General features: G+C 34.5%; 1 protein-coding gene across 2 annotated transcripts in view; it reads right to left on the bottom strand.

Moving 5' to 3' along the window:
* The window catches only part of LOC120774738 (sarcoplasmic calcium-binding protein), a 38,311-nt gene that overhangs the window by 15,473 nt on the left and 6,064 nt on the right, over nt 1–16,774 (bottom strand). The window contains exon 1 of one of the 2 annotated variants that reach the window (XM_040104491.1): nt 1,516–1,730. The exons of the other annotated variant lie outside the window; for it this stretch is intronic. The gene's annotated coding sequence lies outside the window, so the exon portion shown is untranslated. Of the gene's footprint in view, nt 1–1,515; nt 1,731–16,774 lie in introns of those variants that run through there. 2 annotated transcript variants of the gene reach the window in all.

The following is a 16,774-nucleotide window of genomic DNA, read 5'->3' as shown; positions in this document are numbered from 1 at the left end:
TCAAATATATGTATGTATGTGTGCATACATATATGTAGCTGAGTTTACGTTTGTATATGTGTATTTAGTGAGCAGCAGCACAATAAAGGTATTAATTCAAAAAAACAGAGCGAAAAGAAGGGTGTAACAATTGGAAACAAAAACAAAGCGAATATATAACTTTATGTGTATATGTACATACATACAGATTTATGTAAGCATGTGTAACTTGGAGTAACAGAAAATATGTGTACGAAATAGAAGCGAAAACCGAGCCAACTCCGATTTTAATGGAATACAAATTTTTATAAGTCAAATTTATGTACATATACATATACATATATACTGTACTTATACGTAAGTACAAGTATCATCTCTCGATCCAGATGCCTTGCAAAGTAAAAATTGCTACTTTATATACATATGTACATATATTTTTTGTATGTTTGTATGTACATACATACATACATATGTATTCTTAAAATGTTTTTGTAGTTCAAAATACGTGTTGATAGCTAGAAGATCAATTTACACACATAATATTAAACATTAGGGGGGTACTTAAATGTAAAAAAGGAAATTATTGGAAGAAATTCCATACGCCTGAAACTATACCTCTATACTACGTGATAGAGCTAGAAAATTAATTTATACACATATAATATAACATTAGGGTGGTTCTTAAATGTAAAAAAGGAAGGAAATTCCATGCGCTTGAAACCATATCTCGATAATACGTGATATAGTAAAATATAACATATATGGAGTTTGGCCCAAAGTAGCAGATGTCAAAGTGTGAACTTCGCTGTGGCTACTTTTGGACTAAAATATTTATGGAAAATTTTAAAGAAAGATATTAATATATCTCCATGATGCTACCGATTTAAGGCAACGAGACGACCTGAAAAATTTAATAAATTGATTATTTATTAAGTACCACCCTAAAACATTTTTTAGCTAATAATACAAAAAAAATAAAAGATTGCCTCCTTTCTTTTATAAGGATTCAAAAATCATGAAAAAGCAAACTCGACTTAGCCAAAAAATTTTCAATAGCTAATGAAAAGTAAATAATTATGTGTATTGAAGTTGGGATAGTTTTTCAGAAAAAAATATTAAAGCAATTTTAAGACTTAAACGCAACATTGATATCACTTGATAAAGCCTACAACGCAGTTGACTTTCTATACTGGTTGGAAGTGATTTTTTGACTTTCGATGCACTGTGATAGTCTCTAACTTGAAGCAATATTTAGTTTTTATATCTTTAACATTGATTTTTATCCATAGAAGGGCACAAAAATTAAACCAAAAGTATATTCGAATTTTTTAGTACCACCCTAACGTAGGTATTAGTAGGTATGCTTTAAAAAAAAAGAAAATAAGAATTAAAAAATGATAAAATCTAAAAAAAGGGCTTAAGAAAAAACATTGAAAGGCCTTCATGGTTAAATAAATAACATACATATGTATGTATATACCTAATAACTACAAATATAGCAAACTTCACTAGGGCAAAGAAAAATAGTAATTATACCTTAAGAATCACGCCAAAACCTTCCAATTCTAGAAAGTTATAGAAGACAAATTGTTCGTTGGTCCAGTTATGTGAATAGTAATTTAGTGTTGCGAGCGTTTGGTTGTAAGTTTTTTGAGGATACTACTGATATCCTTTATTTATGGTTCATTCCACAATATAACGCGTGTCTCCGCAGGTTAGGTCAACATAACACAGCAACAATTTCACAATAATAATAGGGAGTGAATTTGGAATCAAATAAATCCCTGTAAAAAAATATACAGAAACTTTTGTAAATAATCTACAACTATACAAAATTTCGTTATGTTTGAAAAATAAAAACAAGAAAAAACATTTACTCCAGTTGCATCGAAGCCATAATAATCTTCACAAAGAGTTTATATGGTCGCTATAGTGCTCCGATTGCAAACATTTCTTCGGAGATTGTAATGGTGAACAATAACTTAAGCCAAATTTAGTGAAGATATATTTAAAAATAAATAAGTTTTACATATAAGAACACGATTTTGATATCGATGATGTCTCCGGCGTTTCTTTCTGGATGTTAGAAACTCTGTGTTAAACTCTACTCTGGGTATGATGATTTTTCTACTAAACTAAAAGGTATTATTTGGCGAAATGGAAAATCAGGAATGGCACTTTCTGTAATATAAAATTCAATGGACATATAAAAAGTTATAAAGAGTGCTAAATATGAAAAATGAAAATTGTCATCGATTTTTAGAACTGTTGACTGCTTGTTCACTATTACTGAATAATTAAACTCACCAACATACACATTAAACCAATGAATCCATTTTAACTAAACACATCTACAAAATCTTGCATTGCCGCTTTCTTTGTCCGAAGTATATCAACAAAAATGAGATTTGATCCAAGCTTGACAGTAATTGGCATAAAAAAGGCCGATTTTTTACTATTGAAACCAATTTTTTATTGAAATATTGTGTTTAAAATAAAGTCAGTGTTATGGCACCATCACTAATGTGGCAAAAATACTAACATATAAAGAGTCGTACTGTGTTCGCCGAAAATATTATCCCAAAGGATGCCAACAAGTCTATTTTTTGAAGAAATAAGGGAGGGAGAACGGCTACAAAGCTAGTGTTTGGCCCCGAAGCACAGTCAAAAATCTGTTTTTTGTTGTCTCCTTGCCAACGTGGACACCTTGTGACCCCTGCGCTTTTAGCCGCATCCAAAATATTGCTTCGCGAAATGGAATTTTCATGGTCTAGATACCATTTTCAGGTCTCTAAGTGATCTAGGTTCAATGCGCCAAGTTGCAATTGAGCCCACAATAAAATAGCAATGAAAATTATGTTCCAGTATTACTTTTCCCAAGAGTTCGTGCTTAGCAGTTACAAGTTTTGTTAATATACATATATGTATATATGTACATATATGTAGGTATATAAATGTATGCATGTCTATATATATGTATGTAAGTATTTTTGTACTCAAAATGCCGAGTTATCACATCAGTCAATGCCTGCCCAAGTGATAAGCCGCCCAAAAGTACTTACATATGTATATATTTATGTATGTAATCATGTGTGTGGGTGTGTGTGCCTGCGTGCAGTGCGACAGCAAACGAATCAGCCTCTAAATTAAAAAAAATAAAAAACAACAACAACACGCCAGATAATATATGACCGCATATTGAATGCGAGAAGACGAATTTCATTTTAATGGAAACTAGGTCACACGCATACATGCATGAAAATGTGCTGCAATAGTTTGAGAAGCTAAGTATGTGTATATTTGTATGTAAATATGTATATTGTATTTACAATGGACAAGTACATATTCAAAAAAGCATAAACATACACAAAAGTACAAATACATACATAGATATGTGTATGTATATATGTATGTATGTACATATACATATGTATGTGTGCGCTTATAAATGAAACTAACGAAACGGTGAAAAACATTTAATCATACAAGCTTTATTTGAAGGTGTATATAACAGCCTTCATATATATGTACATATGTACATATGTATGTATGTACATTTATATGTATTTAACTTGTAACCAAAAGTTAAGAACAAATGTGGCATAAAGATTTAGGAACAGATTATAAATTATAAAACAAGTATGCCGTTCCCTTAACTTCCGCACACATATGCACATATTTTTATACCAATACACATACATACATATATACATATACATACTAATATATATTTATTTTATTCCAAAAAAGTTCAATAAGTACAACGGAAAAACATCTTTACGCACACCCACACAAGCACACTTATACAAACGCACAAGACTATAACAACAAAGCAACAAACCGCTGCAATGAAAACAAAATTAGTATAGACAAACATACAAATGTTTATGTGTGTGTATGTGCAAACATCTGTTGCCGAAATAAGTTTGTTTTCAAGTTCCTCTTGTTGTTGCTGTTCTTATTTTAGTAAATACAGTAGTTATTTGTTTGATTTATGGCCAACTATCAAATTTGATATTTAAATTAAACTTAAATACCAAGAATTGTGTGCCTACATGACTGCCGACACTGGAACTTGAGCAAGAAACACACATGCATATGTACATATGTATGTATGCTCACATATTTGTATGCATGTACATATACAGTTGCCATTCACAGGTTTTTTGCACAATAGCTTGTAGTTGCTTTATTTTGACAGTTATTTATTAAAAAGCAATCACGTAGTAATTTTGCACAAGGTAAGTTTCAGAAAGCATCACAACACATCGCAAAAATTATAGCCATTGACGTGCAAAATAACAGCTAGACGGCTTGTTTTTTTTTTTAAGTAGGGAAGCATCAAAAGCCAGATTGCGAAACTTCAATCCGCTAAACCTAACCTACATACTCCCAACTTCAGAGTCTCCCACGGAACCACCTCATAAAGTATGCCTTTGTAGGAATGAAGAGACATGCTACAGACTGACGGACGCCTCATCTGCTCATACGTCTCAGTTTTGTCACGATTGAGGTTGCCGCTTCGCTGACAGCTTTCCAATTCTCTGTGAGCTGACACATGAGTGTCCTCAAATTTCCCACCGTAAAACTACCACCCAGGGTTTTTTCAAGTTTTTCCCTTGTACTTAAAAACCAAGGCAATAAAAGAATACATGCTCAGAGTCTTCAAAACCCTCTGAACACACGTCGGACATAAAGCATGTCCATTTAGCATTTTGGGTTAGGTGGAAATTCTGGTCCCCACGTCATCTCTTTATCCACGAACTGATGTCCGGTATCAACAACAACTATGTGTGCTACTGCCATATTGTTAAGCTTTTGACTCTCTTCTCTTTTGGCTAGTAAAAACGCCTCTGATAACTTGTATACCCGCTCGTATTCCTCACCCTGGATGTCAATGGACCTATTACTTCAGCAGCATCGCTTATATTGTTCGAAAAGCACTGATAACTCTTAGTGCCGACAGCCTGTGCACAGCGCTTATTTGTCTGACATATGCTTTAGTGCCTAGCGCCTGGATTCATATTGGAGCCGCATATAATACAACCGATCTCATTAGCTTTGCGATTAAGAATCGACGGCTGGAATGCATGCAGCCTTTAATAAGGTGTTTAGGATTTTATTAGCTTTCTCTGCGGTGTATTCAGATGAACCTTAAATTTGTGGTTTAAGTCCATTATTACTTCCAAACACTTTAGTTGTGGTTGTTAATGAATCTCACACTTCCCTATGGTGAGAGATATACTCTCTTCCACTTTTCTAGTACTTATGAGTGAGACTTCAGTCTTTTGCTGTGACTTATGTATGTGACTTTTGTATATACTATTGGAAAGTTTTCAATACAAGCACTTGATTTCGATCGTTCAGTTTGTATGGCAGCTATATGACTTTTTGTTTCTCGACAAATAGGGAGAAATGCACATTTTATATCGGTTCAGAACTTGCTGAACCCACAAGGTTTTTAAGAAAATTTCGTTCTCGGAAAAAACTAAAGAGAAATTTTCAAATTATTCGAAACTGGTTCACCGCGATCTCCATTGCACCAATCAGTAAATACTTAGAATAACTGATGGGATCTGGGGGTCAGAAGTGACCAAAGGGCTAGCTTGTGGACTGAGACAACGAGAGGCAAAGGTTTCAAAGAGGAAAGAGAATTCTTAAGTAGTGTTCCTGATATATTTTAAGAAAATAACTAAGTGACCAACGATCGAGGTGTGGCAGATGTAAAAACTACCGTTGATTAGAAAAAAAATGAGTTTCAGACTTAAAGGAGAAATCCGCGTTCCAAATGAGAATACAGGCATAATAACGAATTTCTGTAATACTCGTATAATATATTAGTTTACTTATTCGTATTCTTATATCGGTTTTGAAAGCTGTAGAAGAATGATACAAGTAAAAATAAAGCAGAAACAGGATCCTCTTGTGCTTCTGTAAGCTGGTTTGATGCTGATCCTCTGCTCGCGAAGAGGTAACGAATACAAGTACATATGTACAAATGTATATGTAATTTACCTGCAACCCATCTCAATATATAAGTGCGAGCATTCCAAGAAACCTTAGGTGAAAGAACTCATTCATCGTCTGTTTGCCAATTCATCCTCGACGCCTCTAAAATGTCATCCAGCTGCAGGTGTACGGCAGATCCTTTGGCCGATTGAAATACCTATAGCTTTACAAATTTCTTATATGTATGTATGTATGTAAGTACCAAGCGTTCGCTTTTTTCGGTTTCAGCATATTCTTTGTAAAAGAAATGTTGCAAGAAAATATTTTCCACAATGACAGGTTAAAATTGCCACTCCTTACCCTCTCTACACACACGCACGCAATACTTATTGAGGTGCGCAATTAATCTGGAATTTTCGCCATTGTTTAGTCGCTCAATCATTGCTGAACGGAAAACAAGCGCAGCGTGTGACCTTTTCGGATTGCAAAAATAGCTGCGCAATGCACACAGTCTACTACGCACAGGTATGCGACTCGGCCAAAGGCATGAGCAAGGTTTGTTGTCTAGAATTTCAAGCGAAGAAATTGCGCAGTTCCATAAACATCAGCCATTCAACCGGTGGAACTTCTTTTGCGAAATTCTGCGCCGCATACACATTCACCTTTTGGCTTCATAAACTCACTACACACATACACGCATACATAGCGTATATACACGCACGAGTGTAAGCATAGCTGTTAAGCTATAAAAACATTTGCAGCCATATTCCGGCCGGCTTAAAGAAAGTGGCTCAAGCCAGTGTGCGGTGGAAGAAGAAGAGCTTAAAAGAAATATGATAGGAGATATGGATAACTATTATATACATATGTATGTTACCTATGTATGTATGATAAGCGAAAGATAGTGATAAAAAAGACGAGCAGCAAACTAAAAAATGAAAATGTAGTGAGGCAGAAAAACTGGTTTGAATTGTAAACTCTACAAAAAGTCGAAAAAGAAATAAGTGGAAGGCATGGGCTCTAGCTAACTGGCTGTAGCACAGGTAACTTAAGTATATGTATACATATATATGTATATTAATTATCTAGTTGCAAAAGTACTCGTATAATACAAAAGTATGCACAAAACACATGGAAAAGAAAAGCATAAGGCACGACATAGGAGAACAGTGGCAAGGGGCCTTATTGGTGTGTAGCACTGTTATGGGAGCCATTATAGGAAATTAATGCCCGGAATCACCTTAGAAGCACATCCATTTCATTATAACAAAAAATGCGAATTGTAATTTTTTTTACACTTGGGGTACCCACAACGTGTCATAATGCATCGTAAAATAATAACATCATAAATTTTTATCCCATGAATGACGATGATAACATGTGTACCGAAGCTCCCCCAACAGGCTCAGCTGCTCGGATACTTGGCAGCCGCATCGGGCGGATACCGACGGTGCTCGTAGAAGGTGGAGAAAATTAAAGGCCGATTGCCCCCTTTACCACCAGCCGGTCACCCTGGCTTAAGCTAGCCTAAAGTGGTATCTGAGGCACCTCCGGGAGTGGAAAAATCCTAAGGTAGCGGAGGTACTAGCGCAAAACAGAGATCAGAGGAAGTAGAGGCTCCCATGCATCGAAGCAGTACAAAGGAGGCCAAACCACATCCGTTCGCATACGAGGTAACGGCTAGATAGATAAGATAGATTCACCATATATAGTATATGGTTACTGAATCAAAATATTCGGTAAGTAAAGTGTACAGTCTAGTTTGTCTATTTAATCGTCTCTCTGAGCTCTAACACTGATGTTTTCAAGCTTTGGAGGTATCTAATTGAACATTTTTAAGCAAATTAGATACCAAAGCATATTTATTCCTTGTAAGTCAACGATTTTTTCTTGAAGACCACAATTCCAATAAAATATAGATGTATTCCCAGCCACCATCGAATAGATTGTGCAGACGAAAGTCTCACAAATAAAAAATCTTAAATTTGGGTTTGGGTACCGAGTAATGACCTCCTTACGAAGAAAATTTTTTTTTTTTTACAAAAATCGTATATGGCTGAATATATCGTCACTTGAAATGCAAAATAACGTAACAACATTTTCGGAAATTTACAGTGTCGTGAATGAAACACGAAATAAAATGGAACATGAGTAAAAAAAAAAAATTATATTGGTTAAAACTGATTTATACCTGAGTGCAGAACCTGAAAATGTTGAACATATGTAATATTATGTATGTAATTTGAAGTAGTGAAGCGTAATCAATAAAACACTCAATTTCGAATTTTTTGATGATACGTTATTTTGCATTTCAGGTGACGATATATAAGTTATTTCTCTCTAGATATATATTAATATATCGCGGTATACATGTTCCAAATAAGGTTAATATAGAGTAAGGGCAACTAAACGCGACGATAATAATACATAGTTAATATACATATTCTACATACATATATTAAGTTAAATAATTAAATATTTACAAGGCTCTGAAGGAAAAATTTGTTTCTGAAGCCTCCATTCTCAGTTTGAACCGATCATCTGATTTTGATAAATAATGTCCATAACTTGGTCCTTTTCAGGTTAAAATTGTGAACGTCGAGAATCGGTTTCAACACTTCAAAATTGTAGGATTTCTAAAGAAACTCTAAATATGACCTTTAAGAGAACTTTAGTAATGTAATCCCGAACTGTTCTCGATTTGCCGTGAAGTAAAGCAGTTAGAGTTATTGAACTATCCAATCAATATTTAAGTGACCCCAAAAGGTCGGAATGAGTTTGGATTTCGGCTTTGAAGGAAAGAAAACAGAGCTCAATTTAGTATTGATTGGGCGATTAGCTAACTGCTCTATTATAAAGTAAATTTTACACAATTAATGGTTAATATTAAATATTAAAATCCACTTAATTATTCTCCAAGTAGTATTTTCATTTCATTTACGAAAGCAAATTCTTTTTGACACCTGTCACTTACTAATTGTTGAAGCTAAATTTAGTCAATTTCTTAATAGTCAACTAGTACTTGATTAAACTTATTATTTTAGAATAATATTCTATTCTTTATACATACATATGTATGTATTTATGGCAAAAAAGTTGGGGAAATTTCCCCCCCTTCATATAAGCATACGTACTTAAGTAAAAATTGCTACTCTTCATTGCAATTACTTGATATTTACCATCTACTACAAATATTTATATTTTTTGAAGAGACAAAATTATATGTATTTCTTTCAATATTATATCTGAATAAGATATACTATACATACATACATATGTATAGGAAATGTAGGCCTGTCACTATAAATTGGATTTCTTGTTCATACAAAAAAATGTTATGTATATATTTATATATGTATATGTATCTGTGTATTTGTACAGCAACATAAATATACAATATAAATGGTGTTAATTTGTTTACTTTGCATTCACATTTGGTTTCAACATTTCCAGAAAGGTAAAAAAATACCTGCCTTCAACAGCGGCGTGACTCCAACGACGAGCAAATGGAAGACACCAGAAAGCAAGCAGTTGGTATATACAAACATACATACATATGTACATATATATTTATTCCAGCGCGTGCAATAAGAAAGTGGTAACAAAACAAAACCATTAGATACTTGCGGATACTTCTATGCATACAAATTCGTAAATATTTTTTTATGCGCTTAAGACTATTCACCTTTTCTCAGTTTGTTTTCGTAGTTTCTTATACCATTTTTTTCTTTAAAAAATATGTAATTGAAAGGGCAGATAATTACATAAGTAGACACAGGTAAATATCATACACAAGCAAACAAGCATAAATATATACATACCTACATATATATTTTTATGTCAGATTTATATTATTCATATTAAACCAGTTGTAAATAAGCTTCAGTTTAGTTGCCAAAAAGAGTTGTAGTTGGCGTCAGTTATTTTCCTTAATACAATCTTTTGAGCTGAATTTCCGGTTTTAAAAATTAGAGAGCAGTGAATGTCACTTAAAATAATCGATTTAATATTCGAATTGAATTAAAAAAATGTAACTGTACAACACGCTTTTATGCAATTTGATATTCAGCGCTTATTATTTTTTAAGTTATCATTCTCTTAAGCTGAATATGCGCTGAATAGTAGAAAGTCTACAAGGTACGATATAGAATTGTAATTCTTCAAAACCCTGAAGTAAAGTTTCACTCTAAGAACGACGCTTTTGAATTCAGCGCCTTATTCAGCTACCATTTTCATTATAAAAATGGCGCTTTAGTATTCAACGCTTTATTCAGCTACCATATTCATTCTCAGAGCAACGCTTTAGTATCCAGCGCTATATTCTGCTATCATTTTCATTCTAAGAATGCCGCTTTAGTATTCAGCGCCTAACTCAGCTACCATTTTCATTTTAAATAAATAGTGCTTTAGTATTCAGCGCCTAATTCAGCTAAGATTTTCTTAAGCTGAATGGCTATAAGTCTACAAAATATGGAATTGTAAGAAAATCCACATGTTTTCTTTTAGTTACAATCATCCGTAATCAGCAATAGCAAGCCTCTGAGTATTTTATTGGTAACCAGCCAGGATCTTTATATGACGGAAGCGTAAGGTACCTTATATTGATAGCGAATCCTTATAAAGCTTATCCAGCTATATCTATAAACAATTATTTTTCTTTTGCTCTTCGATTAAGTGATAGAATCGTAAAATAGTTTATATTTCCTCCCTGTTTCGTTAAATTCTGTATCGGTTCCACCAGGTATCTGACAGAAAAATTGAACTATAGTATTAACGGTCGTATATTTTGAAGAGGATGGAGCCATGTGTAGAAGTTCACGCAAGTTCTCTGAGCGCCATTAACTTGGGACTGGCCAGCAACAATTATTTTACATATGGCTTAAACAGCTCACGACTTCCGGTCTTAGACTAAGTATCCTCTGGGCAGCCACAAAACATCCTGTTGAAGGCGAGCTAAAGTGAGAGGGCGAAATATCCCATCCCCAGGGTTGTGCGCTGGGTGCTGAATCCGCCACGTAAAACACCCTACCAATGATTTATAGCTCAGATCGATTTCTTTAGAGGCAATCGAATCAAGGCTGGCCGAAACATCAAAAGAAGCAATTGAGCCGATGTTTGAACATATTCCTTGATACGTGTATTTTATGGAGAGGAGCAGCCTCTATCTTTACCTCATCTAGACTACACGACACGGCACATCAAGTGGTTATGTCCACACTACTTACATTATGTAGGATCGGAGCTCAAAGCCAGTTAAAATGAAGAAAAATCTTTATTGAGAATATCATCTAACATTCAATGGTGCAACAGATCGTTTATGGTTTGAAAATGCTTCTAAAATTGTTGATTCTTCCCACTTGCAGATGAACGAACATTAAAAAATCTTCTCATTCCCAATCAAGATGATTTGTGATTGAGTAATAATACTTTGAATTAATCGCAATTTCTTAATATTGAACTAGCTAGATGGATATCTCTAGGCGTCATTTCATGTTCGCTAAATGTTCGCTGAAAAGTTATCGAAGTCGTTGCAATAGAATATGTCGCTACCTCATTAAAGATTTATGTTCCCTTTCTAATCTGACTCTATTATACACATGTTAGCCTATATGTCCTATACTATACTAATTGTTTGTGGTTGTTCGATTCGCCGCTTTTACGTATCAATCGTACCGAAAACAAGTTCCAAGGTACTCGGCTAAGTACCTGTCAATGCTCTGAAAATTCGTTCGAATACAATTAACTCAGATAGTATTGTGATCTTATAAATCGAGGACTATAATATTGAGAGCTCGTACCCATTCAAAATAAAATAATTTTGATGGCAATCAGAGCTGTAACCCGAGCCAGAAAAGTAAGCCTTCAATCCGACCATAAAAATAGGAAGCCATAAAACGGTAAATACTAATGTAAAGTAGTAGAAGAAGCAATAAAGGCAGTCTGGTAAAGTTTGTTGTCTGGCGGCAAACACTAATTATGCCAAGTATTGATTGTAACTCCTGCAGGTCTAAGTACATCCCGGCCGACACTCACACCACCCAGAAGCAGTAAAAAGGAGGTCAAATTTCGGCGCAGGCGTATCAAATCACTTTGCTAGACCCAACTCCTTTTGCTAACGTGCATTTTGCACGTCTGCCATGCTGCTCCACCCCGGCCGCCGCTTGGATATTCATGCTTGAATTCCATTGAAGAAATTGCGCATCAGCTGTTCAAGTGGCTGGTGGACGTGCTCTAGGTGGTGGAGCCGCGCGCTGGTCACGCCGCAGCTGCTGCGCTGCCACGATGCGAGCGACATCTAATGACACCACCGCGCCATCAACGCCGGCCGTTAACATCACCGTTGTTAGTGACGCGTACGCCAACTGTTGACTGTGGTGAATGCGAATGACGCAGTGCATCGGCACATATTCGGCTTCTTTTGCGACGCATAGGCAAAATAGAACTTACGTGCCACAACAAACATACAAATACTATAACTGTAAGCTGCATATGACGCCAGCTGCTCAGGCGTGTTTGCGGCGTTTTTGTTTACCAACACCCGGCAGCATAGCCGCCATATTTTATTCTACGCTGCACGCTGGAATGCTGGAAAGCGCTGCACAGTCAGCGGCCAAGGCGTGGAGTTTGAAGTTGTAAACAAAAACAAAGCTTCCAGCGCTCAGACCTCGCAGCTGTTGACGAAGCCAAGTACTCGTTTGAAAGACAGTTGTTATTGGTAACATTTTTGTAAATATGTACATATGTATGTACAAAGGTATGTATGTATGTATGTATTTTTGAGATGTCTCTCTAAAAAGTATCTCGTACACGCGCCAACATAAAAAAAACGACAAAGGTGCGACCATATTTATGAGCTTTTTTAGTAAGGTCATTGGAAATTGTTTGTAAACACTTTTGGTAAATGCACACATACACACATAAATATTTGTATACATACGAGTACATGTTTCAAAAGAACAAAAATTGATAAAAAAATTTGATATAAAAAACAACAAATTACAAAAATGGACAGACAACTTGATGATTGTTTTAATATCTGGATACATATGTACATACATACTTACATATGTACGTGTATGTACATATTAATGTTTCATTATGCTCTTGCCCTTTTAGCACAAAACCACTTAGAGTTAAATACAATTTTAAGTGCTTCCTTCTTCTGGTTTTAATATTCATATGTACATATGTATGTGAGTATGTACAATATACAAATATAATTAGTATCTAAACGGGCATACATATTTACACTGCGACATCTTCAAATTGAATTTACTCTTAATGTGCTCTATTGCGCGTCGCCAACATGTTTCCATGAAGAAACGTAAAAAAAGGAGGAAAAAGTTGAGCGTCATGCCACACACACACTCACACTTATAAATCAATGTGAGTGCAAGCACTTATTTGCCCTTTCCTTGATGTTTTCCTAGCATGCTAGGACACATGCATGCACACAGACATACCTACTTACGCACACACACACGCATATGCATTTGCATACATACTTATACTTTTTTATTGGAACTAGGGTTAAATTTAATAGCTGCACATCTCCGCATTGGTCGCTTGCATCTGGTGTGTCTGGTGACCGACCTACTCCTTCATGGATTTCGAATTTGCTGTGCAACTCGCGTTGGTCTACGTGCGCTTTGGAACGAAGTCGGGCGAGCATTTCGATGCAGCAACAAAACAGTAAAAAACCTGTACATACATACATATGTAAATATTGCAAAATTGCAAGTGCGAAATTTCATGCTAGCAAACACACAAATACTTACATATGTACATACATACATATGGATATGGTACTGTACGTGCCAATAATTGCGCTTGCATAGCGAGTAGAAAGCAAATAGCAAAACAGAATTGTAAAATTTAAGTAAAGCCGGCTTGAAAAGAAAATGGAATAAAGAAATAAATAAATTGATAGTCAATGCAACCGGCTTAATTGAAGTAAATTTATTGAGGTTGTCCTCAGCTACTTGTTTTTTACTTTTTGCAAAGGCCACAAGTGACTACATAACTGTACATATGTATATATGTATATGTATGTATATACATACGAAAATTCATACAGTATTGTAAAAGACGAGAGAAACTGTAATTTATAACACCTGTCCTCTTTCGTTAAAACATATAGATTAGTGAACCGAACAAGCAACTGGTATAATTAAATAAAAGTAGGATAGAATGAGCTCAAATAATTTAAAAGAAGTTGGGGAAGCGCATCAAACCTGGTATAAAATATTAGCTAATACCAGCAGAATCTAATATAAATAAAATATGATCACAAACCACTTTAATGAGGCGGCTAGCGCTAACAAACAACTGGTATAAATCAAGAAATCTGCCATTACTAAATATTAAATATGCAGAGGTCAAACCATTTTAATGGGACTGCCGTAAAGAACAAAAAATTAAGTAAATAAATAACTGGTATAAAAATAAAAAGTGGTATAATTACTTAAAAGAGTACTGAAAGAGGTCAAATCAATTAAATTAAGTTGAGAAATCGAAGAAATAGCTGGCATGAATAAAAAACTGGTATAATGAAATAAACGTAGAATTGAAAGAAGTCAAATAATCTAAATGAAGTTGGCGAGCTGAACCAACCATTGGTACAAATGAAAAGGCTGGCATATTCAAATTGAATTAAAGTATGAATAAAAGTGATTACACTTAAAGAAAACTGCCGAATCGAACAAACTACCGGTAAAAATCAAGAAGGCTAAATATAAAATATGCAGAGGTTAAACCACTTTAATCGGGCTTCCGTAAAGAACAAAAAATTAAGTAAATAAATAACTGGTATAAAAATAAAAATTGGTATAATTACTTAAAATAGTACTGAAATTCAATTAAGTTGAGAAATCGAAGAAATATGACATGAATAAAAAAACTGGTATAAATCGAAAACGGTATAATTAAGTAGAGAATATCAATTAGTTCAAATTATATTGACGTATAAAACAAATTATACCAGTTATTAATTAACAATACTGGTAAATAAAAAAGTGAAAAAACTGGTATAATAAAGCAAAAGTAAAATTGAAAGATGTCATAGGCAAAAATGAAAAAATTACTTTGTATGAAAACTGCCGAAACGAACAAATAACTGGTATAAACCAACAATACTGGTATAAATTACTGTATTTAAAGTGCAAAGATACAACTGGTATACAAGAAAAAAATGGAAGATGACAAATATTTTCTGTCAAAGAGACTGAAATAATGGTTTATCGGCCTGATTTACATAGAAAAAACTGGTATAATAAAGCAAAAGTAAAATTGATACATGTCATAGGTAAAAATGAAAAAATTACTTTGTAATAAAACTGCCGAAATGAACAAATAACTGGTATAAACCATTGTTGGTATTATTGCTGGTATAAATTACTGTAATTATAGTTCAAAGAAACAACTGGTATACAAGAAAAAAATTCAAGATGACAAATATTTTTTGACAAAGATACTGAAATAAAGGTTCATCGGGTTGATTTACATAGAAAAACTCCATGAAATAGTTTCGTAGAAGTGCTAAATCTTGGAAAATCCCCTATTGGTGGGAAAACAAATTCGTCTACAAAAAATCCGGGGTCCTTAACCTGACACACATAAATATAATTTTTGTACGATCTGTTATAAAATCCGTTGGTGAAACGAAACAGACACAGGGGCAAGGTTTTTGAAGTAGAGTATATTCAAACTAGTCAGTTAAGGGTTGCGCACTGCTGAATAAATCTTATTTGGGTAAAGCACGAGGGTCTACTTTCTGAAGCCACCCATTTGAGTCGAAATTTCTTTTCGACTTACTTTAAACACTTTCAAACAAGCAACATGGACCGCCATAAAGTTCTCCCATTTGGACTTACTGTAAACAGTTCCAGGTACATAGTGTATAAGAAGAACGTTAAAAGCAACGGACAGTCTGATCTCATAGTTTTTCAACAAATTTAGAAAAGAAAAGTAAAAAACGTTAACTTCGGTTACACCAAAATTATAAGTACCCTTCACAAATTGTTCCTTACAATAACTTTATTCTGTTCGTTCAAGTTGTATGGCACCTATGTGCTATAGTAACCCGGTCTGAACAATTTCTTCGAAAATTACATAATTGCCTGAGGCAAAATAACCCATGCCAAATATCGTGAAGACATCTCGTCAAATGAAAAAGTTTTGTAAGCACTTGATCGTTCAGTTTGTATGGTCCGATATGGGGAGAAAAGGACCTGTGCAAAATATCGAAATGGTACCTCAAAAACAACAAAAAAAAGCGTTTAAACAGACAGACGGACATATGTAAATCGATTGAGATCGCCATGCTGATCATTTGTCTATTTAGACATATGTATGTATATTTTATAGGGCCTCCGACGCTTTCTTCAGGAAATACCTTGTTCAGTGTGTAAAAGCTGAGCGAGAGTAGTGGTATTTTCGATTAGTTCGAATAGTTACATATGATTCATATCGTATGTACGTGTCTCACGAGGCGTCTTGCCTGATAAGCGTTTAGCCTGTAAAGGTCGAACACAGCTTCAAAGCGTGCTTCTAGTTTTTTGCGCATATAATCTTATGCTTAACTTTTTTTTTTTGTTAGACCGACCTTAATGGTATTTGTATAGTACAAACCCCCACAGAAAACAATAACAAAACTGTATGACTTTACATACGAAGTTAACATTGCGTCGGAGAACGCGTCGGTCACATGTTCTCTAAACTAGGTGCCTTCTTACATTCTCTTACTCCGAAGTAAAAATAATTGTAATTCATTACAACTCTCATGGCATGTGACGTTTTGTTGATTTCCAGTGCTTATCTAACAATTAGACCGCTGTAATTGGACACA

Source organism: Bactrocera tryoni, chromosome 4, assembly GCF_016617805.1.
Source record: "Bactrocera tryoni isolate S06 chromosome 4, CSIRO_BtryS06_freeze2, whole genome shotgun sequence".
Lineage (NCBI taxonomy): Eukaryota > Metazoa > Arthropoda > Insecta > Diptera > Tephritidae > Bactrocera > Bactrocera tryoni.
Note: the sequence above shows the minus strand (reverse complement) of the source record. Positions and strands in the feature narration are given on the sequence as shown.